Source organism: Phascolarctos cinereus, unplaced genomic scaffold, assembly GCF_003287225.1.
Source record: "Phascolarctos cinereus isolate Bilbo 61053 unplaced genomic scaffold, phaCin_HiC Scaffold_4;HRSCAF=312, whole genome shotgun sequence".
NCBI lineage: Eukaryota > Metazoa > Chordata > Mammalia > Diprotodontia > Phascolarctidae > Phascolarctos > Phascolarctos cinereus.
In genome coordinates, this window is record NW_027555847.1 from 556,732,298 (window position 1) to 556,757,249 (window position 24,952).

General features: G+C 37.8%; 1 protein-coding gene across 1 annotated transcript in view; it reads left to right on the forward strand.

The window, feature by feature from the left end:
• The window catches only part of ATXN1 (ataxin 1), a 524,441-nt gene that overhangs the window by 112,993 nt on the left and 386,496 nt on the right, over positions 1 to 24,952 (forward strand). The window contains 1 exon segment of the mRNA XM_020986797.2: positions 12,065 to 12,190. The gene's annotated coding sequence lies outside the window, so the exon portion shown is untranslated.

Consider the following 24,952-nt stretch of genomic DNA (forward strand, 5'->3'; position numbering starts at 1 on the left):
CCTTTGAGGAGCTCACTTTCTAATGGGAAAGATTACCTATAAATAACTGGGGATGTGCAAGTTCTATACAGAGTAGATAGGAAGCAATCTTGAGAAAGTCCCTAGTAAATGAGGAGACTGTTTGTATCTGTGGAAGAGGGATGATCTCCCTGCTACGAAAGGTGGGCTTGACTGAAAACTTGGAAGAAGCCAGGGAACTGAAGAGGTGACTGTGATGGGATAGAGCATTATTAAAGGTGTGGGGACAGCTGGTGTAATGTCATGGAGATAGAAGATGGAGTATCGTATTCAAGGAACAACAAGCAAATAAATAAACCAGTGTATCTGTATAATTAATAATAATAAAAATAATAATAATAACTAGCACTTGTATAGTGCTTTAAGATGTGCAAATCAAGGCGTTCTTGTCTTCATTTTATAGATAAGAGAACTGAGGCAAAGAGGAGTTAATTGATTTGTCCTGGGTCAAACAGATGCTAAGTGTCTGAGGCAGGATTTGAATTCAGGTCTTCCTACTCCAAGTCCAATACTTGAAGTAAGGCATAAAGAGACTAGTTAAGGGAGGAAGGAGAAAAGTTACAAAGAGCTTTAAATGCCAGACAGAGGCATTTCTGTTTGATTGTGGAGGTAACAGGGAGCCACTGGAGTTTATTGAACAGAGGGTGACATGGTCAGGTCTGGGCTTTAGGAAAATCACTTTGTCAGTTAAGTAGAAGTTGGATTGGAGTAGAGAGTTTTATCTAATTAGAAGGCTATTACATTAGTCCAGGCAAGAGGTGACAAGGACTTGAACTAAGGTGATGATCACAGTTTGGCAACACATTAGTGATTAAGAATTGTGAAAATTTCAAAGAATTATTAGAGAAATGTATGATTGGAGATAAGGAAGGTGGATGATGAATGACCAGTGGACAACCAGTAGATTTGCAGTTTCATGTGCAATCATCTTTTTTGTTATACTCTGTTACGGAAATGCTTGTTTTATTCCATAAATTAAAATAAAATTTAATAATAAAAAAAGAATTCATGAAGCTCATTGGGTGAATCCCCTTGTGGAGAACTTATAGGAGCACGTAGATCAAAATCTTACTGATTTAAAAAGTATACCTGGTTTATAATCTGTGTTGTCATTGGTGGGAGCACCCACATGAGCAAATTCGTAGGTCCTTTGAAATAATAAAGAACTTAAAACATTTCCCTTATAACTTTATTTATACTCTGAAAACCTATCTAGGAAGATATCTTGTATAACAAATAAAAACAGTACCCCAACCTCTATTTAGAGTTGTTGGGAGTTTTTTGTTTCATTTTTTAAAAACAAATTATGAATGTGTTTGAATTAATGAGCTGTCATTTAAATGTTTAAAACAATGAATACAAGGTTATTGGATATCTGGCCAAGGTTAATGTTGCTTACTCATCTGCTGATTTGAAAAGTGTAACCTAGTGTAACATAACCGTGATCTAACTATGATAATCACAAAATCCTAGGAGATCATTTGGTTCTGAAACTGGACAGAGTATGTGGTGCTTAGAAAACAGACCTAAGCAGAACCCTTTTTTTAGTGAAGTATCATCAGGATTCCACCCTAACTCACAGTTATTTGGAAAAATAAGACCACAGGTTCATAGATTTAGAGCTATAAAGAACTCAGGAGGTCATTTTGTAGAACAGGACCTGAGAGCCAGAAGGGTTCAGCAATTGATTCAAGGTCATAGGTAGTGATAGAGGCAAGGTAGCAACCTAGGTCATTTGACTCTCAAGCTTTTTTTTTTTTTAACTATACTGTTACTTCTAAAGTTTGTCATTTGATGATCTGATGTGGTCAGGAAGCATTGTAACCATTAACCACTAGCACAGTGCCTAGCGCATAGTAAGCACTTAATAATTCCTACCTCCCCTCCTTCTCCTTCCCTTTCCTTCCTGTCTTCCTTTCTCCCTCCCTCCCTTCCTCCATTGACCTCATTTTAGCATTCTTTTCTAATATAAATAAGATTAACTTCTAAAAGTACATTAAGAAAATATTTTAGGCATTTTCCTAGTTTAATACACATCATTTTCTCTTTGTATTATGAGACAAAGCAATTTCATTCCCTTCTCACACTGTTCCAATAACAGGTTAGTTGGTAGCACCTTATATATTGATATATTACTAATATGTGGTATTTTAAAGTGGCAAAAACAAACAAAAAGCCTTTCATAATGTATCACATCCCTTTATGAAAAGAGTAACTTCTTGCCACAGTTAGATTTATAAATGTCAGCAGGCTTTGGTGTTTCCTTTTCATGAGTCTTTGTTTCCAGTATTGTGGTTTCCACTGGTTGTGGTCATAATCACAATAGTTAAAACAAAAGAAAATTATTTTGTCCCCTGGAAAGAGGAACACTTTCTTGGCCTCTTGATTATAGGCATTGCCCTGCTGGTAAAATAAGGATGATTTTCAAACCAAACTGCCAGAAGTTTACTAATTTCACACACAATGTCTTTGTGAACTCCTGTTAGGCAGAAGTGCAAAGTTAATTTCTTTGACTTTCTACATTTTATATGTCAGAGAGACAGGCAGAACACAGTGAATGATGTCTTAATTATTTAAAAGAAAAATTAAAAGGCATTTTGTATAGTTTCATTAGGACAAGGGTAAGAGTTGTTCAGGATAGGCAATCATGGGTGGTTAGGATTCTGGATCACTGGTGGGGACACACTTATGAGATCACATATCCATTGGATTTCCAAAGTATTTGTATAGAAACAAGTTTTTTCTTGTCAATTTCTATTTAACAGTACTCACTTGCAAGAGACAGTAGTACTTTCCACTCAGAAACTTGATACAGTTTCCTTTCTTTAGAGATTTCTGTCTTTCAAAGAGAGAATTGTTTCAAGAAAGGAAAAAACGTAGTGGATAGAGATCTGACTTCTTTGAGGTCAGTAAGACCAGGGTTCAAGCCTCATTTCTTATACACACTCACCATGTAGTCTTGGGCAAATCACTTACTCCCTCAGTGTTCTAGGTAACTCTAAGACTATAAGGTAAAAAGAGGTACCAACCTACATTGCTGGAAGAAGTTTCCTCACCCAGAAATTCCCTATATGGATGCAATCACAAAAGTCCACTCCTTATTTTTCTGTTTTTAACTTTAAAGTAGAAGCTACCGTGGTGATACCTCATTCAGTTTTTTATTTTCATAGACATACAACCCAGGTTATGCTGCCACCACTGATTTTAGGATAATTTACATATGATATATGTGTGTAAGGGCAGACAGACCTGCAGAATTATGGATACTTCACATTTAAAATGTTGAAATTATTGATTGCCAGACCATCATAAAAGCTAGCCTTTATATGGTATTTTGAGGTTTTCAAAGTGCTTTACAAATATCTGGTTTAATTCTCACAACTGTGTGAGGTAGGTACTGTCAACTCATTTTGCAGTTAAGGAAACTGAGATAGTTGGAGTTTAAATTACTTGCCCAGGGTTACATCAATAGTATGAGGCCAGATTTGAATTCAGGTTTTCTTTACTCCAGATCCAGTGCTCTATCCACTGTGCCACCTAGCTGCCTAATTTCTAGAGATTTAGCCTGTATGTACGTAATGTGAAAACAACCAATTCTCATTGGTTGTGAAGGCAGCACTATATGAATTTAAGAGCTAATTTCCTTCAAAAGTCAGCCAGTTCAGAGAAAGCTATCTGTGAAACAGGTTGTAATCATGAAAATTCATCCATCAGTAGAGTTGAACCTTGCACTTTTTAAACAGTTGTTTTTGGCGTCATGTAGACAGACAGCCCTGGGCTGGGAGAGCATATAGACTTAGATTTTCGTTCCCAAGGGATCATTAAATAACCACAGCTAAAAATAAAAGTTGAAAAAATACTGAAACTCACTAGAGTGCTTTGTCATGGGATTCATATTTTAGCAGTGAGTCATGTTTGGAGTTTGAATTACTGAGTATGATCCATCATTAGCTTTAGCAAAAGTACTGATGATGCATTTTTAAGCTTTTGGGCTCTGCTTGTGTGCTTGGACATTGTAAAAAGTGAGTTCAGCAGATCTAGAACTCATCTTCTCAGAGCTTACCATTAAGGATACATAACACTGGTAGCAAAAAAATATGTCAAGGAAATGGGATGACTGAACAAAGACTGAAGAAGTAAACAGTGATTTATTATATTTGTAATGAGGTTGTTAAGCACTGTGTGTAAGCAATGGAGCAAAGGTGAGTGTGATACTAAGGGAAGAGGAAGTTATGAGAAATGCATGCTTAAAAAAGAAATTTGTCTGAAGGGAAGTTACCTTCTTTTTCCCCCTAGGATCAGACTTTTAGATCTGGAAAAAGCCTACTAGGAGGTTAACTAATTCAAACTTCTTATTTGACAGATGAGGAAACTGTAGAACAGAGAGGCTAAGTTTCAAGGTCCCAGAGCTAATAAGTTCCTCCATGCTTGCTTCTCATTTTTGAAAGGAGTATATTCTTTTCCCAGAATATTTAAAAACATTTGAACAAAATTCAACTAGTTTATTCAGCAGAGATCTACAGTGGCTAGAAAGCCAGCATATAAAAAACTCTTATTATGTCAGCCTTGTGGCAGTTGGGTGTTTGTGTGTATGTGTGTGTGTGTGTGTGTGTGTGTGTGTGTGTGTGTGTGTGTGTGTGTGTGTGTGTGTGTAGGGACAGAGAGAAAGAAAGACAGAGAAAAATGGTAAGAGAGGGATTCAATTTATGGTATAGGTGAATCAATATGAGAATGAGCTGTTATGATTGAATTCTGCTGTATTTTGACATTTTCCTTTCATAAAAATGTTTTCTTTTACAAAAGTCCTACTTGGATGCCTTGTCATGGCATAGAGGTGAGCCCGGGTTCTTGAAGACTGTGAAAGGAAAGCTCAAATTCTGTCAGATCTTAACAAAGCTGGAAAAGCTCCCAATGTGGGCTCAGTGTCAGACTATATGTCTTCTGTTGAATGACCAACCTAACTCATCCTGAAGTTTAACTACTAGGTGACAAATTTTGTTTGTTTATCAACTATTATTTTTTGAATGTTTGTTTTTGCTTTGTCAGATAGCATGATTGCAATTCCTATTTTTTTATTTAATAAATAGCAAATTTATTCCATCCCCTCAGTTTTATTTTGCATGTCTTTCTTTTTTAAATATGTTTCTTGTAAGCAACAAATTATAGGGTTTTGTTTTTTTATACAGTCTGTCATTATTTTTTATTTTATTGGATTGTTTAATCCATTCCCATTTAAAGTTATGAGTTAGGTTTATATTTTCCTTCATCTATCTCAAACATATTTTTAAAATAATGATTATTTCCTGTCTTCTGATGCAAACACATCTTCAGTTACTTAACCTTAATCTTTTAAGGTGGCCCTGTTCTCCCTGTCTCTCTCTCCCTCACTCTTGTTTGTTATCCCTTTCCCTTTGGGGTTTTGCTTATTAGTTACTTTACCTTTTATCTGGTTATATATTTCTTTCCCTCTTTTTTTCCTCTCAGTTATTCAAACAGATTTTCCCTTCCTCTCCTCCTCTTCAACTAGTCCTGTTCATTAACTTTTTAAATTTAATTTTTGCCTTTTTCAAAAAAGATTTATTTCTTCAAAAATATTTCTCTCACTCTTCATTATCCATCTTCTCTTTCTAGCTGTTCTACATCCTCATTCTCTGATTCATGACCCCAATAATTATCTAGTCTCTATCTCTGTCTCAGTCTCTCTGTCTCTCTCTTCCCCCTGTATTCTTGCAGTCAAAGTTTCCAAGGTATCAATTCTAGGCTCTTCCCTGTAGGCAGTTTCTGCCACTGCCTTGTAGTTCATAATTCAAGAACTTGCACCACAGATTCCCCTTTTCTATTGTGCCTGATCTCTTACTGGTTTCTGTGGTATCTCTGTCCTTGGCTGCTATATTTATTCACTCTTGCTTCATTTTTGTTTTTAAGAGTGTTCAAAAACCAAGTAATCTCGTCAGTTCTGGTTTTCCTTCTAAAAATATTTCAGAATCCTCTTTATTATTGAGCATTCATCTTTTTTTTATTTATGATTACTCTCATACTTGCAAGGTAGATCACCTTAGACTGCCTCCTGAGATCTATTGCTCTTATGAACACATTATTCCATTCCCTCTTGTGTTTTCTGGTGGGTACAGAATAGTCTTGCATTTTTCAAATTTCCTTTTCTTTGTGTTTGAAGGCCATTCTCCTGATTGCTTACAGAACTTATTGTTTCAGATTTGAATGGTTAAATTTAAACACTGTGTGTCTTGGAGTTTATAGCATTGGTTTTTTTTTTCTTTCTTTTCTGGAGGTGATCTTTGAATTCTTTCAATTGATATTTCATTTTTTATTTTTAGAAGTTCTGGGAAGTTCTTTTCTATTATTTCCTGTATTATGGGTTTTTTTTTTTCTGAAAGACCTATGAAATTTAGGTTGTCTTTTTTGTATCTTTCCTTTGAGACCAGCATGTTTTCTTTTAAGGTTATTGTCTTTGGCTTCTTTTCTTCTATGTTATCCTTCTTTCTGTACATTTGCATTCTCAATCTATTGTTTACTGTTTTTTTTTTTGTGAGGCTTGCAATTGTAAATTCTAGTTTTTCTATTCTATCCATTATTTTGCTACCCAGGCCATAAATTCCACTGTCATAATTTTCATTTCTCTTTTGAACCACTCAGAAATAGTAGATTATGGTTCAGTGTTCTTCTCACATTCTACAGAATCCTCTGTCTCATCCAGTGTTTGATTGTTTTCCTTTATTTTGTGGTATTTATTCACAGAGAAGCTAGATGGCACAATGGATAGAATGCCAGGCCTGGAGTCAGGAAGACCTGAGCTCAAATCCAACCTTAAACACTTACTAGCCATGTGACCCTGGGCAAATCACTTAACCCTATTTGTCTTGATTTTCTCATCTACAAAATGAGATGGAGAAGAAAATAGCAAACCACCTCAGTATCTTTGCCAAGAAAACCCCCAAAGGGGTCATGAAGAGTTGGACACAACTGAAATGACTGAACAAGAACAATTTATTTATAGATTCTTGAACTCCTTTACTAAATCTGGAGGCCATATTTACTTTCGTTGTTAAAATTTTGCATTGGTTTGTCTGCTTATTGTGTTCAATTTCTTTGAGTTTTCTTTTTCCTGATATCTCTCAGGTAATTTCAGTCTTTCCCTCCCTGCCCTGTCCCCCCCCCTTTACTGTGTGGCTCCCTTCCCTATGATAGTTGTTACCTTAGGAGCTGGATCTCAAAGCGTACCAGCCCCTTCTATTCAGGTTCACCAGTCTAGGCTTCTGTCTCAAGTAACTTTTGGGTGATCAGAAGTGGCCCAGCTAGATGCTGAGCTCTTTTTCTCAGGCTTAGTAGAGTATTACAGAAACATCCCCTCCTACTCTGCTTCCCTTCCCACCCCCGAACCCCAACCCCACCCCCATTCCAGTGTCCTGTCCCACTCCTTCTGTTCCTCAAAGGAACTGCTAGAGGCCTGACCCCAGCAGTTGAGTGTTGCTAGGGGTTTGTTTGCTCTGGCTCCTGGATTTCAGAGGTTTTGGTGCTATGAGGTAGTGGCCTCTAGGAAGTTATTGCTCCTATAGTGCTGAGGTTGTGTTGCCTATTTGTCCTGGCCTGGGCATGAGATCTCCACAACACTGTAAAGAGTGAGCGTGAGTTGTGGTATTAGTGGGTAGAAGCTTTGTTCTGTGTTGGGTGTTTGGGTCTACTAGTGGGTACTACTGGTAGTGGGAGGTAGGGGAGGGGTGCTGAATGAGCTCAGGGTCAATGAATATTAGCATCAGCATCATTTTTTTAACCTTCTTTTGGATACTGGGCATCTTAGACTATGGAGACAGCTAATCATGCTTTGTCTTTGATGCATATTTTCTGTTTTGGAGAGGTTTGAGAGATCATGGGGACCAGAGAAAATGTCTAGTCCTTCATCTTGTCCAGTAATAGATTTTTTTGGGGTGGAGGGACAGAATAGGCAGAAATACAAAGTGGCACTCTGCCCTAGAGGGCCTCCTTATTCATCCCCAGTGATGGTGATTTAGTGGTGGATGGTAAAACAGAAAGTGCAAAGGATCATATGGGTCTTAGTTCATCTCAAAACATGGATATAAATGTTGATAGTCTTGTCATGTGATCTTTGTTCAGTGACCAGCAAGTTGGTACACTACTGGAAGAAATAGAAACACACCCATATCAACACTAGTCCAACCCCTTTCATCTTGCAGATAGGAGACTGAAGTCCAGAAAGCTTGTGACTTGTCTAAGGCCACAGTGTAGGCACCATCATCATCATCATCATGCCAATAACTGCAATGAACAGCAGTGGCATTTATGTAGCCTTTTCAGGCTTATATAGCTTTATATGGCTTATGTCGTATGGTCCTCCTGACTTTTGATTTTTATCTTCCTTTTACTCATGGGTAAAGTAATGTTTAGAGAGGTTAACTGACTTACCTGTCACCAAACAACTAGACATAAGATTTGAACTCAGGTCTCTTGGATTCCCATATCTCTTGGATTCCAGTTCAGTACTTTATCGGCAATATCAGTGCTGTCCTTTCTCATACTTTTCCAATAAAAACCACAAAGTAACTGAGCAAATGGAAACTCAATAAAAACAACCACTGCATGGTACTGAACCTCTCTATATAGTCCCAATTCTGTTAATCAGGCAAATTTGTGACTCATCCAGGTCTCTTGAGGGGTGCTTAGGTTTTTTTTTCTTTTTTGGAATTTTGTCTAAGTCACTTAAGGCCTGTCAGGCTCTGCCTCAGTTGACATGTAGTTTGGGGGAGATGAAATTCTCGGCACTTAATTTTACTATTAACAGCTCTGGTGCGGAAAAAAAAGCGTTTGGCAGAGGTGTAGGCTGGAATTCTTATTTAAAATGAGGTCTGGTGAATTATCAGGAGGTTTCTTTCATGCAATTGATGTTAGGTCCCCCAAAAGCAGATGTAATTGAGAGCTGGCTATAATTTACATAACATATCACTTGCAGCTCTTCCTCCCTACCTCTGTGGAGATAAATAATCATCATAACTAGAGACACTTTCAAGTGAGATTAGTTTAATTCTTCTCAATAAGCAGTATAATCTCTTTCTCACTACAAACCTGATTTTTACCTCTGGAAAAGGACATTGTAGTATCACAAAACCAAGAGATTGGTTGAGTATACACATGAACAGAGTACAATGTAGCAATGAATTTCACAATTTTTTTTAATTTCAGGAAAAGTAAATGTGTATATATCCACACATATTACACAGGTCTCAAAAGAGAATCTTACAATGAATTATATTTAATGCTGTTGATGAAGTTTAAGAAAAAAATGTTTTTAATTACATTTAAATGACAGAAAGACTTTCATATAAAATCCAGGCATATCCTGCAGAACTTTAAAGTTTTGTAATACTTTTGATTAGATATTGTAACATAACCCATCAGAAGGTCTGGAGCACACTTCATTTGGGGCCAAACCCCTGCTCTCCTTCTGGCAGGTTCCAACTCCCCTTTATTTGTATCTATTCCTGTAGCATTAACTTCTCCAAGTAATGTTTTACTGGAGTTGTTTTTATGAAATTAAAATAGAAATCCATATCCAGGTCTTAATTCATCATGAATCTGAATATTTACCCCCTAAAATTCTGTTTCCATGGTGGAGGCAAGATAAAGACAGTTTGTTATCTTTTAGAATTCCTGATTTAGGATGATTTAATCATGTATCAATATGTTGGCTGTTCCTCAAACATTTGAGTGGGCGCTGAATTGGTAAAAAGAGCTGAATAGAGCTCTAAGAACAGGTGAGATCATCACAATCCTAATTCGTTGTAGAAATTCATTGGATGAATGAATGAAAAAAGCATTTATTAAGCACTTACTATGTGCCAAGCTGTGCTAAGCACTGAGACTATGCATAAAAAGGGGGGAAAGTCCTTGCTCTGAAGGAGCTCACACTCTAACTGGGGGAGACAGCACATAAAGGACAGTTCAGATACAGAACAGATGGACTAGCTGGGAAAACATGATAAAGGCCCATCGGTGCTGCAGTATCATCTATGGCAAAGCCCAAGGGTCCTGAGGTTCCATCAGAAGATCAGATGATAGTGTTAGGGGTCTGTCTTTATCCTTCAAAGGTGGAAGGACATGAAAACAGCCAAACTGTTCTCAGCCATTTTCAGATAATTTTATCCCCTGCATTCTATCCATTGGCTTGGCAACAGAGTTCAACATAAATCACTTGAATCAATCTGCTTAGCTTTCATTTAATTTGTTTTTATCATTTTTGTCATTATCAGAAAGTATGCATTAAATGGTTCAATGTGCCTGAGCAGGACCATATATAAAGCCCAGAGTGGGGAGAAGGGAGAGTTTTAGAAAATCAAATGATTTCATCTTCAGAGGGCTTTCCAAATATTAGCCAATTAGGTGCAACAAACAGGTATTATCTTTCTTAGTTTAAGGTTGACACATTTGAGGTGAGAATATTAATGATTGACTCAGAAGCTTAGGAGCAGAATGGGTAGAGCTTGGAGGTCAGGGGATGACTGGCAGCTAATCCTTGGCTCTGAACAAGGGCTGAAAACTGTACCCAGCTGACTTCCCTGGTTAAAATGGAAAGAGCAAACACAAGTTAGCCTGAAAAAATGCAGATAATGCTTTTATACTGTTTCTTCAAACCAAAGTGGGGAAAATAGCTTTAATAGAGCACTAGGGGGGAAAAATCACTTAGACTTGTACCCTATCTCACATGAACACTGGGAACACCAGGTGAAAAAAAAGCTTTTCATAGTGATATTGGCATATAGTGGCTCTGCTGTGTAGGCTTGAGTGGCTGCTGTGAGTGGGGAACAAGAGACATGCATCTTTCTTAACCAGGCATTTAAAATTCATAATGTAGACTAACTTTTAAATTTATGTAGAAGAGATTTTATCACAATTGAGTCAGACAACCCAAACCTATCAACTTTCTGTTTCTAAATCGAAATGGAAAATTCTCTTTCCTTATTACTTTCTTATCTTCTTAGCCTTTAAAAAAAACTCATATCAAGATATTAATAATAGTTTAAATCATTCTGATAATCCCATACAAGCCTTTTGCTATGTCATAATGTGGCTGAAAGAGGTTATCCTGAGACCCTATTGACACTTGGTAATTCTCTAAATGATGTTTCTCATACTTTAGCTTTAATTTTAATTTCGTGACTTGTCCCCCATACTGAGAGGAAGCCTGCTATATAGTATATAGAAGTCTGACCTTCGAGTCAGGATTCCCTGAGTTTGGGTGCTGCCCTTTGACACATTAACTAGCCATGTGGCCATGGAGGAACACAGCTTTTTTCATTGCCCCCTAACAGCTAAGATTATAAATTACCAAGGAACAGCAAACATGCATTGCTGGAGGGGGATTTCTACACTAGAACTTCCTGACATTGATGATATCACAGATGTGTACCCAAAAAACCCCCTCCTGTTATCTTCTACAAACTTGGGCCTGTGTTTTATTCATCTTTGTATTTTTCTCAAAATACCTAACATTGTGTTTTATAGATAGTAAGTGCTTTCATACATGTTTATCAAATGAAATAAAATTAAGTTGAAACATCTAACTTCTTGCACATTCTGGAGCTAAACTCTTCTATGTCATTAGGCAGACATTCAGACTTCACATAAACTTTTAAAAAATGAGAACACTACTCTGAAAGCTAATCTCTTCTCCATTTGCATATTTGATTTCTTTCCACAAGTAAGCCTTCATTTTTGTAACTAGAGTCTCAATGCAGTATGCATACCTTGATGTTCATTCAATTTGCTAATACTTCCTTGGGATTTAAAAAATATTTTCAGATGTTTTAGGTTGTCACTAAAAGTTACCCCAGAAAGACTTGATGTAGATCAGTTGTCTGATAGCTGGTGTGGTAGTGAAGAACATGCTTGTTTGAGGTTATAAGATACATATTTGAGAAAAGCCAGGGATTTCCCCAGGGCCACCGAACAAACACTTGAAGTAGCATTTTCATTCTGATGTCCTGTCCTGATTGTTTTTGTTTTTGTTATACCACAGCATATTGGAGCACAATGAAAGAGTTTATTCCCAGGCCTCAGGAGAAGTTCAGCTGCACCCAGTGAGAAAGAGAGCAAGAGTACACAGAGGGCTGCATGAATGGTCTTGAAACATATGTGATTTTAGGTAAGTCTTCTGAACTGAAGGGCTTGGTGCATATTGGCTTTTAATTTCATTAACTCTTATTTATTTTGTGTGCCTGAACATCTTATTAGAGTGTGTGACTATTTCTGTCCAACACAAGCAGTAGGATATTGGAGGATTTGTTTTCTTAATGAAAAATCCAGGTAATACTACCCAGTACATGGTGTGTTTGTTTCAGAAATTAACAAAATGATACTATCTGAATAAACTTTATTTGTCGATAGGGAGAATCATGACCAGCTGCCATTTTAGCCGAGAATACCAGAATTAACAAAATGAAGACTAGGAGCTGGTTCAAATTCTACCTCTGACACTCATCACTTGTTGGACCTCAGGCCAATACTTTCACCTCATTGGGCTCTGATATCCTCCTGTATAAAACAGAGAAGATTCAGAGAGCTGGGCTAGATGGCCTGTGAAGCCCTTTACAGCTCTAGACCTATGATCTTGTCACTAAGGGAGATTCCTTTCTTTGGATTCAAATGTCTGATAATGGTCAGTCAGTCAGTCAGTCTATGAACAAGCATCTATTAAATAACAGCTATGTGCTAGGCACTTTGCTGTTCACTGGGGATACGAAGACAAAAACTGGGACAGTATCTTCTCTCATGGAGCTTGCACCTAATGGGGTAGGGGCGCTGATAACATGTTGATAGTGAGATGTGAGTGAAATAAATACAATGTTACAAGAGCAGGGTTAACAGCTGGGGAAACCAGGAAGGGCATATTGAAAGAAGCAATACTTGAGCTAAGCTTTGAAAGGAACTGGAAGCTTCAAGAGGTAGAGAGGAGAAGGAAGAGGAAGAGGAGGAAGAGGAGGAGGAGAGAGAGAGAGAGAGGCAGACAGACAGACAGACAGACAGATTAGAGGCATAGAGGAAAGACTATGCAAAGACATGGAAGTATATCAATTATCTTAGGCAGAGAGGTAGAACAGTGGATAGAGTGGGGGAGGGGAGGACCTGAGTTCAAATATGGCCTCAGATTCTTATAAGCTGTGTGACCCAGGACAAGTCATTTACCTTCTGTCTGCCTCAGTTTCCTCATCTGCAAAATGGAGATAATATTACCTACTTTCCAGATTTGTTGTGAAGATCAAATGAAATAAATTTGCAAACTGTCTGACAGATAATAGACACTTAATAAATGTTTCCTTCCATCCTTCATATACAAAGAGTAGCTGGAAGTCTTGGCTGGAACTAGCCAGCATAGATTTTCATAAAAGAGCTGTGCATTTATTGTCAGAGGCCCTGGTATTAAATCTGACTTTTCTCCTGGCTACCTTTGTGGCCTTGATCAAGTTATTTTAATTAGGTGCTTTCTAAGGACTCTCCCAGCTCTAGATCTGATCATCTTTTGTGGTTATTCAGCATGAAATGGGTGGGAAGGTACCTCTTATTTAGAGCATCCAACATCCTTTACTCCTTGAGTGGCAACTTTAGCTGGTTAGAAGTGGTCAGATGTTCTAGGAAGGAAATAAACTACCCCTGAAGCTAGTCATAGCAACTTCAGAAAAACCTGGAAAGACATATGGACTGATGCTGAGTGAAGTGAGCACAACCATGAGAACGTTGTACACAGTAACAGCCACTTTGTGCAATGACTAACTTTGATCGACTAAGCTCTTCTCAGCAATTCAAGAATCTACGACATCTCCCAAAGTCTCATGATAGAAAATGCTATCCACATCCAGAGAAAGAATTATGAAGTTCGAAGGCAGATTGAAGCATACTATTTGCTCTTTTTTTTCTTCTGTTTTGCTTTGTTTCTTCTTTCTTATGGTTCCTCCTGTTGGTTCTAATTCTTCTTTACAACATGACTAATGGGAAAATATGTTTAATAGAAATGTATATATATATATATATAGCCTATATCAGATAGCATGCTGTTTTGGGGAGGGAGGGGAAGAAAAATTTAAAACTCCAAAACTTATGGAAGTGATTGTTGATAACTCAAAATAAATTAATGAAAAAAGAAGTAGGAAGTAAGGTAATAAAAGTTTTGCATACAAGTAAAAAAAAATTTGCCATAGCAATAAGTACTAAAACTGTATTAGATCACAAAAAACAATTGTACCACCCTATGTGCCCTTAGAACTGCCTCTGACCTCACAGTGTATACAAGTAGTAAAATGAATTAAATAATAATTATCATTTTTTCAATCATCATTCACATAATGAATGAATGAATGACACGCCTTGGGAAATGGTTATTTGCAAAACTGTTAAGCTTTCCAGTTTAAATTTGTGGAGTTCCTTGCTACTACTGGTATTAATGATCCAGTCCTTTCCTAAGTGAAAAATTTCATTCTCTAACGGTAGTAATATACCTCCACTTAGGAGATGGCAAGATGCAGTACAGTTACAGAATGAACCGATTAAACATGACAAAGAGGCTTCATTTGGGCTTTTGCTATTTCCTTTTCTTTAGGAAATCTATAGTTTCCCTGCGGCCTTTTATCGTGTAGATGGCTTACCTGCCACCCTTTCCCCCTGTGAAATCCGTAACTGCTGTTTCTATTTAGTGGCATTTATTTTTCCCCTTATTTCTAAGCATCCTCTTTCTGAAGCTGAGCTGAGAGCGACACTTTGAATGATGCTTGGATGTCACTCTGGTTAGCAGCTGGCTGCCTGCCTCTGAATGTGGTGCCTTATTTGGGTTTCACAACTGCATTTTTTCTCTTACAAATGTTAAATTATGAAGTGCAGGAAACCACATGAATGCAGCATTTAGATAGAAAATTCAAACCCAATTAGGTCAGAAAATGCTAGTGTTAAAATTCTCTTGGTAACAATATCTTCCCTGAAATCAATGTGGAAAGCACATTTTACCTGTGGGCTGGTGCAGTTTGGTGAGTTGTGTGTGTCATAATATCCTCATCTCCATTTATGCTGCATCTGCACATGTTTTCCATATCATATTGAATCATCAGTTTTGGTCATGCTCCATTGTTTTCTGCCCTCCCTTCCCTGCTGTGGATCCAAATCCTACCCATCCATCAAGGCCTAGCTCAAATCCGTGGAATCTTGGCTGATTCCTCTAGTCCTCATTAATCTCCCTGTCCTTTGAACTCTTATAACCCACAGCCTATACCACATAATTTAGCACTTCATCATTTACCTCTGTGTGTCTTCATCCATCCTTTGCTCCTTCCCTCCAGTCTTAGAGAATGAGGTGGCATTCCTCCTTGCCACACTCCACATATCCTTGCTCTTATCCTATCTTTTATGACACCTTGTTCCTTCTCTCTGTCTCTCCCTCTCTCCTCTCTCATTCTCCCTCTCCCTTCCCTCTCTCTCTCTCTTTCTCTCTCTCTCTCTCTCTCTCTCTCTCTCTCTCTCTCTCTCTGTCTGTCTGTTTGTCTGTCTCTCTCTCTCTCTCTCTCTCTCTCTCTCTCTCTCTCTCTCTCTCTCTCACAGTCCCCCTTCTCTTCTTGTTTATTGGTTCTTTTTGTCTACTGTTTGCTCATATCTTCCCAGTTTTCCTTATCTATAAATGAGAGGGTTGGACTCAAATGTCCTCTTAGCTCTCTTCCAGCTCTAAATCTTTAATCCTGTAATTCTGTCTAAAACATAAACACATTCCCTTGACCATTCTGTCCTCTCAAACTTTATTTTCTATATCCCAGCCATTCACTACTAAACTTCTAAAGAGAGTAGCCTTTACTTATTGCCTTCTTTATCACCCACTCATTCTTAAGCATATGTAAATTAGTCTCTCTGCATCATCTCTGTTGAAATTGCTTTCTCCAAGATAACTCTATCTTATAGTTAATTCTATAAGTGGAAGAATAGTTACTGATCTGGGTTGTTCAAGAGAATATCCTTCGTCAATGAAATCACAATTCTGGACCATGGTCTCCTGTGACATCTTACCTGCAAAATTTAATGGATTTTTGTTAGTCTTCATTTTGGGGGATGTTTTTACAGTATTTGACAAGTGTTGATCATTGACTCATTGATACTCTCTCTTTCTTTGGCTTCATGGAAACTTGTCTCTTCTTGGTTCACCTCCTACCTCTCTGACTGTTCCTTCTAAGTGTCTTAATTATTCATTCCCCTCCTTCAGTTTTCAAAATGTGAATATCCCCCAAGGACTTTCCCTGTGCCCTCCTGGTCTCTCTATGCTCTTTTTAATTGGAGACATCATGCATTTTCATGACTTTAATTATCATCTCTATGAAGATGACTCCTAAATTTTATATTCAGTGCTGATTTCTCCTTTGATTGGTACTTTTATGATTCCAACAGTCTGCAATGCATTTCCACCTGTATATCCACCTGTATATTGATGGCACCTCAAATTCAACTTGTTTCAAACTCATCTTCTTCCCAACTTCCCTATTTGTTTTGATGGCATTAATATCCTCTGAGTCACCCAAGCTTGAGTAGTCATCTTTGGTTTTTTCCTTCTTGCCTACCACATCCAATCATTTGCTAAGTTCTGTTCAGTATCTATCAGAACCAACCCTTTTTTCCACTCAAGAATGCCTAATTCAATCTATCTTTCACTCAGATGCCAAAGTGATTTTACTAAAACATTTGTGACCATGTAACCCCCTCCCTCTGCCAACTCAATAAACTCCAACAGCTTCTTAGCTTTTGGATCAAATATAAAATCCTGTTTGGCATTCAAAGCCCTTTCCAATATGCTTCTTTTCTGCTTCTCCATTATTCTGATATTTCACCCCCGCAAATGTACTATACAATATAGTTATATTATACTCTATCTCCCAACTTCTTACCTGTCACTGTTCTTCATGTCTGGAATGTTTTCCCTCCTCACTCCAACTCTTAATTTCCCTACAGTCCTTTAAGACTCTGTTCAAATTTCATCTTCTGCAGGAAGCCTTTGCCATCCCCCTACTACTAGTACCTCTCCTCTGAGATTACCTGACAGTTACACTGTTTGTATCTTGCATACACAGAGATATTTGGATATTGTCCCACCCCTTTTTGTTTGTGAACTCATTTAGAGCCTAGAAAGTATGTTTGCCTTTCTTTGTATTCCCAATGTGGTGCTAAACAAATTTTTGCTGAATGACTAATTGACTGGACTGTTGTAATAGTCTTCTAACTGGTCTTTCTTTTTCCATTCTCTACTCTTTCCCACCTTTCCTTTACATGGCTGCCAGAATAGCCTCCCTGATTTAAAAGTCCAACTGTGTCATTCCTATCCTCATTACCTCCAGTGATTCCCTGTTGCCTGCAGGATAAAATAAAAATTCCTTAGCCTGGCTTTTACAACTTCACAGTTGGGTTCCCCATTGAGTTCATCTCATTCCCCATTATGCATTCAGCATTCCAGCCATAGTGGTGTACTAAATGGTCTTACCCTTTGTGCATTTGTGACAGCTGTCCCGCATTCTTAGAACATTCTCTCTCTCTCTCTATCATTTTAAATCCTTTTTCTTTAAGGTCTAGGTCCTGTGCATCCTCCCTGCTTTCCATCATTCTCCTGGATGAAAGTGATCTCCTTTGCCTTTACCCTACTGTGTAGTGTTTTTCTTTATTTATTTGTCTTATCCATGTAATTCCTGGTTACAGATACATTAGGAACATTTATGATCCTTCAACCTCACCCATCCCCTTTAGAACCTCTTTAGTGTCTTCTCCATCTACTTCCAACCCTCCTACAGTGATAGCAGCCTGTGAGGAGGCCTGGTACAGCAGCAGTACTATAACTTGCCATTGCTAGAACCACACGATTAATCAGAAATAAATATCATAGGATTCCTACCTCTAAGAGACCTTATGATTCACTTCAGCCAATCCCCCCTTTTACAGGTAAGGAAATTAAAATCCAAAGAGTATAAACAACTCACCCAAGATTATTCAGGTATTATGGGACAGACCTGCACTTGAACTTAGGCTACTAGCCTAGTTGTTCTTTCAATTCCACTACCAGACATCTCTAAGGATCTGGAAGATCCTAGCTTATAACATCATAGATCAAGAATCAAAAGGGACCTTAAAGGTCATTGAGTCTATCAAGATATGAGGAGATACCCTTTTTGCCATGGCTAAGGTCCAGCAAGCAAGCTGTGCCCTAAGTTAGGCATAACAACATTTTTTTGTGCTCACCTTCTGGAACTGATGGCCCCTGAGTTCAGGTAAGCACCAAGAAGCCCAGCTGTGATATGAACAACCTCACTGTTGCTGTTGTGCCTCACTGCTGTTGCTACACTATACTGTTTGACTATTTGTCTAGCCACAAGTATGTAAATCAAGGTTCAGCCACACTGAAATGGGTCCCTCCCTACTACAGGCAAGACCCTGGCACATGTATCCTTGCTTGTAAGCTGTTTCTCTCACTTTGAAATTGACCTTTTGTTTGATTCCTGACTCTCCTGTCTCTAGCCTGCTCTGTTTGGCTCTAGCCACCCACAGGTTAGAGGCCAGTTCTGTGCAGTTGACAAGTCCAATCCCCGTTGTAGATGAGGAGACTGAGGTAAAGATTGTCCAAAGTCACACAGCTTATAAGTATCTGAGATTTTGCCTGGGATTTTAATCTAGATCTTTCTGACTTCAAGGCTAAAACTGTATACCCCATGAAGCTATATATATATGGGGTTAGCAAGTCAGCCTAGCTGAAATACCAAGGTCCCCTGAGGGAGAGTGAGGAAGCACCATGTGCCAGGAAAATAAATGCCACCGTTACCTTGACTTCTACTTTCCAGCAGATCATGATGGCCAGGACCCTGAACCACGAGTTTTGGGACTAGTTGTGCCTCTCAGACTACTGGTTGTGTTTCCAGATCAGACCCTGTGGGCGTCATTATAGGAAACAATTGAGATGGAGAAGGGGTCTAGCTTCCTTGCCACCACCAATACCACCTTCTGACCAGCTTCCCCCCGTTGGCTCCATTATTCCAGGAAACAACACTTGTAGAGATATGTCCTGCCTCCTATTCCTGTGGGTACTGCAGCCATAACTACTTAAAACAAAAGTTTCTGCCACCAAATCTTTGCCATTGCCAGTTGATTCAACATCAGAAAAAATAAGTGGTTTCTTCAGTAGAAATTATATTTAAACAAAATGCAGCTTTGCTGCTGTATCCCAAGGACCAAAGGACTTTTCTATCTGACTTAGAGCTGAAACTTTCTGTATGTGTTGTCTCTCTCTTTAGGATGCAAGCTTCTGGAGTGCAGGGACTGACTTGCTTTTCTTTTTGTTTCCCCAAGACTTAACAGAATTGCCTTGATCCAAAGCACTTGATAAATGCTTTTTTCATTCATTCATTCATTCATTCATTCATTCATTCATTCATTCATTCATTCATACTATAAGACAGTTTTCCATTTGGGAGCCCCAGCCTTCTCTGCTTTTCTTAGCATTTTAATTTGTCAGTTTCAAATGTGAGAGATTTGGGGTGGTTAATTTCATTGCCAAGAATATTCTCACTACTAAAACCATATGTCATTTAAATGGGGACAAATTAAAATATTCTGATTGGAGTTGGGCACCTTTGGACCTTGAGACTAAAAATAGTGAAGGACAGCTAAGTGGGCCTGGAGTCAGGGAGACCTGAGTTCAAATTCATCCTCAGACACTACCTTTGTGACCTTGGACAAGTCACTTAACTTCCATTTGCTTCAGTTTCCTCAGCTGTAAAAATGGGGATAATAATAGCACACTTCTAAAGGCTGTTGTGAAACTCAAATGAGAGAATAATTTTAAAGCACCTGGCACAGTGCCCACTACGTATTAAGTGCCATATAAATGTTAGCTAGTATTATTTCTCTCCATTTATTGCTTCTCTTCCTTCTTCCACTTCTTCCAGTAGGATCAGGGAGCCTGTGTTTGGAGTCATCAAAAAATTTTTTTCACTGTACAATTTTTTCCCCCAGATGATCTTTTTTTCATGTCTGATGATAGTTACAGAACTGGGAGAAATACCTGTCAGTGAGGAATCAGTAGAAAGAGTTCTCCTAGTCTACGTTGGTTAGTTAACAGGGAAAAAATGTCCCACGTATATTTGTTAGTTACTAAAACAGCCACTGGTGTGACTGAGTTCATCAATTATTCTGTAGTTTGGAATCAAGTTTTGATTCTTGTATAGATACAGGTTTACCTGAAGGAACTGAGTTAAATCTGAATTTAGATAAGGAAAAATGAACTCATTTTCTCCGTGTAGGGACTAACACCACTCCTACTTTGTTCTAAGCTTAAACCTAAGCCAAATGTGTCTCAGAAGGAAGATAACCCAGACTGGATTGGAAGTAGGGGATTTTTCTTCACCTTTTCTCAGCTAATGGGAGAAAAAAAAGGATGTTTTTGAAATGAACTGAATTGGTTCCCAAAGCAACTGGTGTTAAGTGGAAATGAGGCTTTTATAACATGTATGCTTCCTGGTGACCTGTTTTGAGTCAGTCGTATGTGGATTCTTTCAAGAGAGGGGAGGAGTGCTTCTTTTGTGAATCAGGAGGCTAGCAACTGCTCTGTCAGCCCCATTATAGAATTGCTCATTTGTTTAGATAAGTGTATAAGCCTTTGTTAAATGGTTTCTGGCTAAAGGGACAATAGGGACATAGTTGTGCAGCTGAAAGAATGTATGGAAATAATAAAGCCATAATTTGAGTGATGTACCAGGAGTTTCAATTCCTAATTTGTAGGACCTTTTTAGTACTATGTAGTTCATTGACTGTCTTCTTTATTAGTAGCCATAGATTTTTTTTAAAGAAGAATTGCTGCTGAAAACATGTTTCCATAGTTTGAGACCGCCCAAAATATATATATTTTTAAATTTTTAAATAATTTATTTATTTTTAGCTTTCAACATTCACTTCCATAAGATTTAGAGTTTTAAATTTTCTCCCTCTCCTCCTCCCCCCTCCCCAAGACAGCATGTAATCTGATATAGGCTCTACTTATACATTCATATTAAGCATATTTTCCCATTAGTCATGATGTATAGAAGAATTAGAACTAATGGGAGGAACCACGAGAAAAAATAAATAAAACAAAATAACAAGAGAAATGGAGAGCGAATAGTATGCTTCCATCTACATTCTTACTCCATAGTTCTTTTTTTTCCGGATGTGGACAGCATTTTTCCATCATAAGATCTTTGGAGAAGTCTTAGATCTTTGCATTGCTGAGAAGAGCTAAGTTTATCAAAGTCAGTCATTGTACAACATGGCTATTACTGTGTACAATGTTCTCCTGGTTCTGCTCACTTCACTCAGCATCAGTCTATACAAGTCTTTCCTGGTTTTTCTGAAGTCAGCCTGCTTATCATTTCTTGTAGTGCAGTGATATTCCATTACATTACTATACCACAACTTGTTCAGCCATTCCCCAATTGATGGGCATACCCTCAATTTACAGTTCTTTGCCACCATGAAAAGAGCTGCTATAAATATTTTTGTATATGTGGGTCTTTTCCTGTTTTTATGATCTGTTTGGGATATAAACCTAAAAGTAGTATTGCTGAGTCAAAGGGTATACACAATTTTATAACCCTTTGGGCATAGTTCCAAATCGTTCTCCAGAATGGCAGGATCAGTTCATAACTCCACCAACAACGTATTTGTGTTCCAATTTTTGCACATTTTCTCCCATCATTTATCATTTTCCTCAGTATTTATCATTTTCCTGTTTTGTTACTTTAGCCAATCTGATAGCTGTGACGTGATACTTCAGAGTCATTTTGATTTGCATTTCTCTAATCAATAGTGATTTAGAGCATTTTTTCATATGACTACAGATAGCTTTAATTTCTTCCTCTGAAAATTAACTATTCATATCCTTTGACCATTTATCAATTGGGGAATGATTTATATTCTTATAAATTTGACTCAGTTCTTTATGTATTTTAGAAATGAGGCCTTTATCAGAGACATTGGCTGTAAAATTGTTTTCCAGCTTTTTGTTTCCCTTCTAATCTTGGTTGCATTGGCTTTGTTTGTACAAAACCTTTTTAATTTAATGTAATCAAAGTCCTCCATTTTGCATTTCATAATGTTCTCTATGTCTTGTTTGGTCAAAACATTTTTTTAACATGATGTATTCTTGAAAGCAAAAATAGAAGAAAGAAAAATGTCCATGGGGCTCTTTAAACTATAAGTGCAATATTTTGAAGCTTATCAATATGAATAGGGCTTAGTCCACAGTATAGTTTATTCTCTCTGCCCCCATCCCCATCCCTCACCCTCTACCCCTGGCTGTGAATGAAAAGCTGCTCAGAGACATTCGTATTTAAAGTGACTCATTCATTTCAAATATTCAGACTGATGCTTCAGAGACTCATTTCCTAAAGCATTACAATAATGTGTCTTCAGCTCACTCCAAAATGCCTTATACATAGTAGGCCCTTACTCTTTATTAAATGCTTTAATGAATGAATGATTACTGACTTCTTCTGGGTAGGCTTTTTTAATGATAAAATCACAGAAGGAATAAATGCATTTATACTTTACAAATGCTATTTGCCTTGGCAGGGCTGTTAGAAAATCTTACTAATTCAGGAAATTGGGTGAATTTTCTGACACTAAGCAACATATAAACAGATGCCTCTTTATTTTGTAAGCTTTCTCACCTTGGCAACTGTCAAGGAGTTTTGAAGAAAGGTATTTGCCTGTGAGTGGAATGGAAATAATTCAGAATTAACTGGTATAGTGTTGGAGTCCCTACAGGAAGAAGCCCATCCAGAAGCATACTGATGAACCTTGTAGTGAGTCATTAGGTAAATTGTCAGGTAAAGCCAACTGTGCCTTTTGTTCTGTTATAATGACCAAGAGCAGGCTTTTGAGATGTATACCAAAGAATCATGGATTATGGCTGGAAGGAACATTTGAGATCATCTAATCCATGGCTTTCATTTAACAAGTGAGTAAAAAGAGATAATGAGGAGGTCAGGAAAGGTCCATTATCTGGGGTCACACAAAGGTGGGTAAGTGGAATTGGGGATTTGAATCCAGACCTGGTGAGGTGACTAGTGCTCTATCTGCTTTATCTTATCAAGTTTGCAAGAAACAATACCAGATTCTAAAGAAGATGTGGTATCGTAAGAAGAATATTTAGAATCAGAAGTTGTTGTTCCCTCATTTCAGTCCATTCTTCTTGACCACATTTGAGGTTTTCTTGGCAAAGATACTAAAATGGTTTGCTATTTCCTTCTCCAGCTCATTTTACAGGTAAGGAAACTGAGGCAAACAGGGTTAAGTGACTTGCCCAGAGTCACACAGCCAGTAAGTTTCTGAGGCCAGATTTGAAATCAGGAAGATGAGTCTTCCTGACTCCAGGCCCAGTTCTCTATACACTGGGCCACTGATACGGTAGCTGCCATCTAGCTGCCCTAAGAATCAGAAGACCTGGGTTCAAATCCTAGCTCTGTCACTTTACTACCTGTGTGCTCTTAGACAAATCATTTGATCTTTTGGAACCTCAGTTGCCTGACCTGTCAATTGAGGAGGTAGACCAGATGATCTCTAAGAACTCCTCCAGCTCTATACCCCAAGATCCTAGGAGTTTGATAACTACAGAGAGTTTTCAGCATTAGTGAATTCTGTCTTTAATTGGGATAAATTAAATTTAGTCTTTGAGGTTATTGGGAATTGCTTTTTAATTATACATATCTGCCAAATTAGATCACAAATTGCCATGTCTAATATACTAGCAATATGATATGGATTTGTCTTTTTTTTCCCCAAGATGAACTTAGAATCAGAAAAAAATAAAAAGACTTGATAGCTGAACAAATGACAAATGCATCATTTTCATCTGTTAAATATAGAACTATATTCATTACTATTTTGTTGTTTCCTCAAACCTATGTGGCAAATATAGCAAAAAAACAAGAAATCTGTCTTGGCTTGAATAAAATTAGCTATAATCACCCAAATTACTTTGGCATCCTTTAAGGTTTCTTCTGAAAGGGAGTAGGAAGATACTTCTCTTCCCCCTCCCCAACATTACTAGATGAAAAATATAACTAAAAAAACCTTTTACATACAGACGTGAACCAGAAATAGTATACAAAATTTTGTTGAAATCGGTGAAGCCAGAGGCAAGGTATATGCACTCTATCTGGACCAGAATTTTAACATCAGGGATAATTTTTCAAGGAATATCTTCCCTCTTCCTGAACTCCCTCAAAATACAGCTAGGGAATAGCCTTGTAGAGAAATTAAAACCAATAATTTAGAATTTTGGCCTTATATAGGTTTATAGAATCAAATTTAGCATTGTGAATTTAGAGCTGAAAGTGACTATAAAGGTCACATAGGCCAGCCCCTATGTGAGAGAACATGAACTTGAAATGGTCTCAATTGTCTTGTCTGCAAAATTGAGATGAAAATTCTGGACTGTTCTTTAGCACGGTTGCTTGAAGCATAACACTGAACTGAATGTAATAGAAAACAACACATAATAGAGCAAGATGACTCACAGATTTGGTTATGTCAATACCCTGCTCAGAAACCTTTAGTGGCTACCTCATTCTTTTAGGATGAAATACTAACTTGGGGTCTACCTTAGTCTCGTTCCAGCCGTGTTGCATACTACTCCATGAACAAGTCAATATGGCACGGTACTAAAACAAAAAAACAAAACCCTTACAGATCTGAAGGTAAAGGTTGTTTTGTCGTTTTCAGTCTTGTCTGACTCACTGTGACCCCATTTGGGGTTTTCTTGGCAAAGATACTGGAGTAGTTTGCCATTTTCCTTCTCTAGCTCATTTTACAGATGAGGAAACTGAGGGAAATGGGACTAAGTGAATTGCCTGGGGTCACATAGTTACAA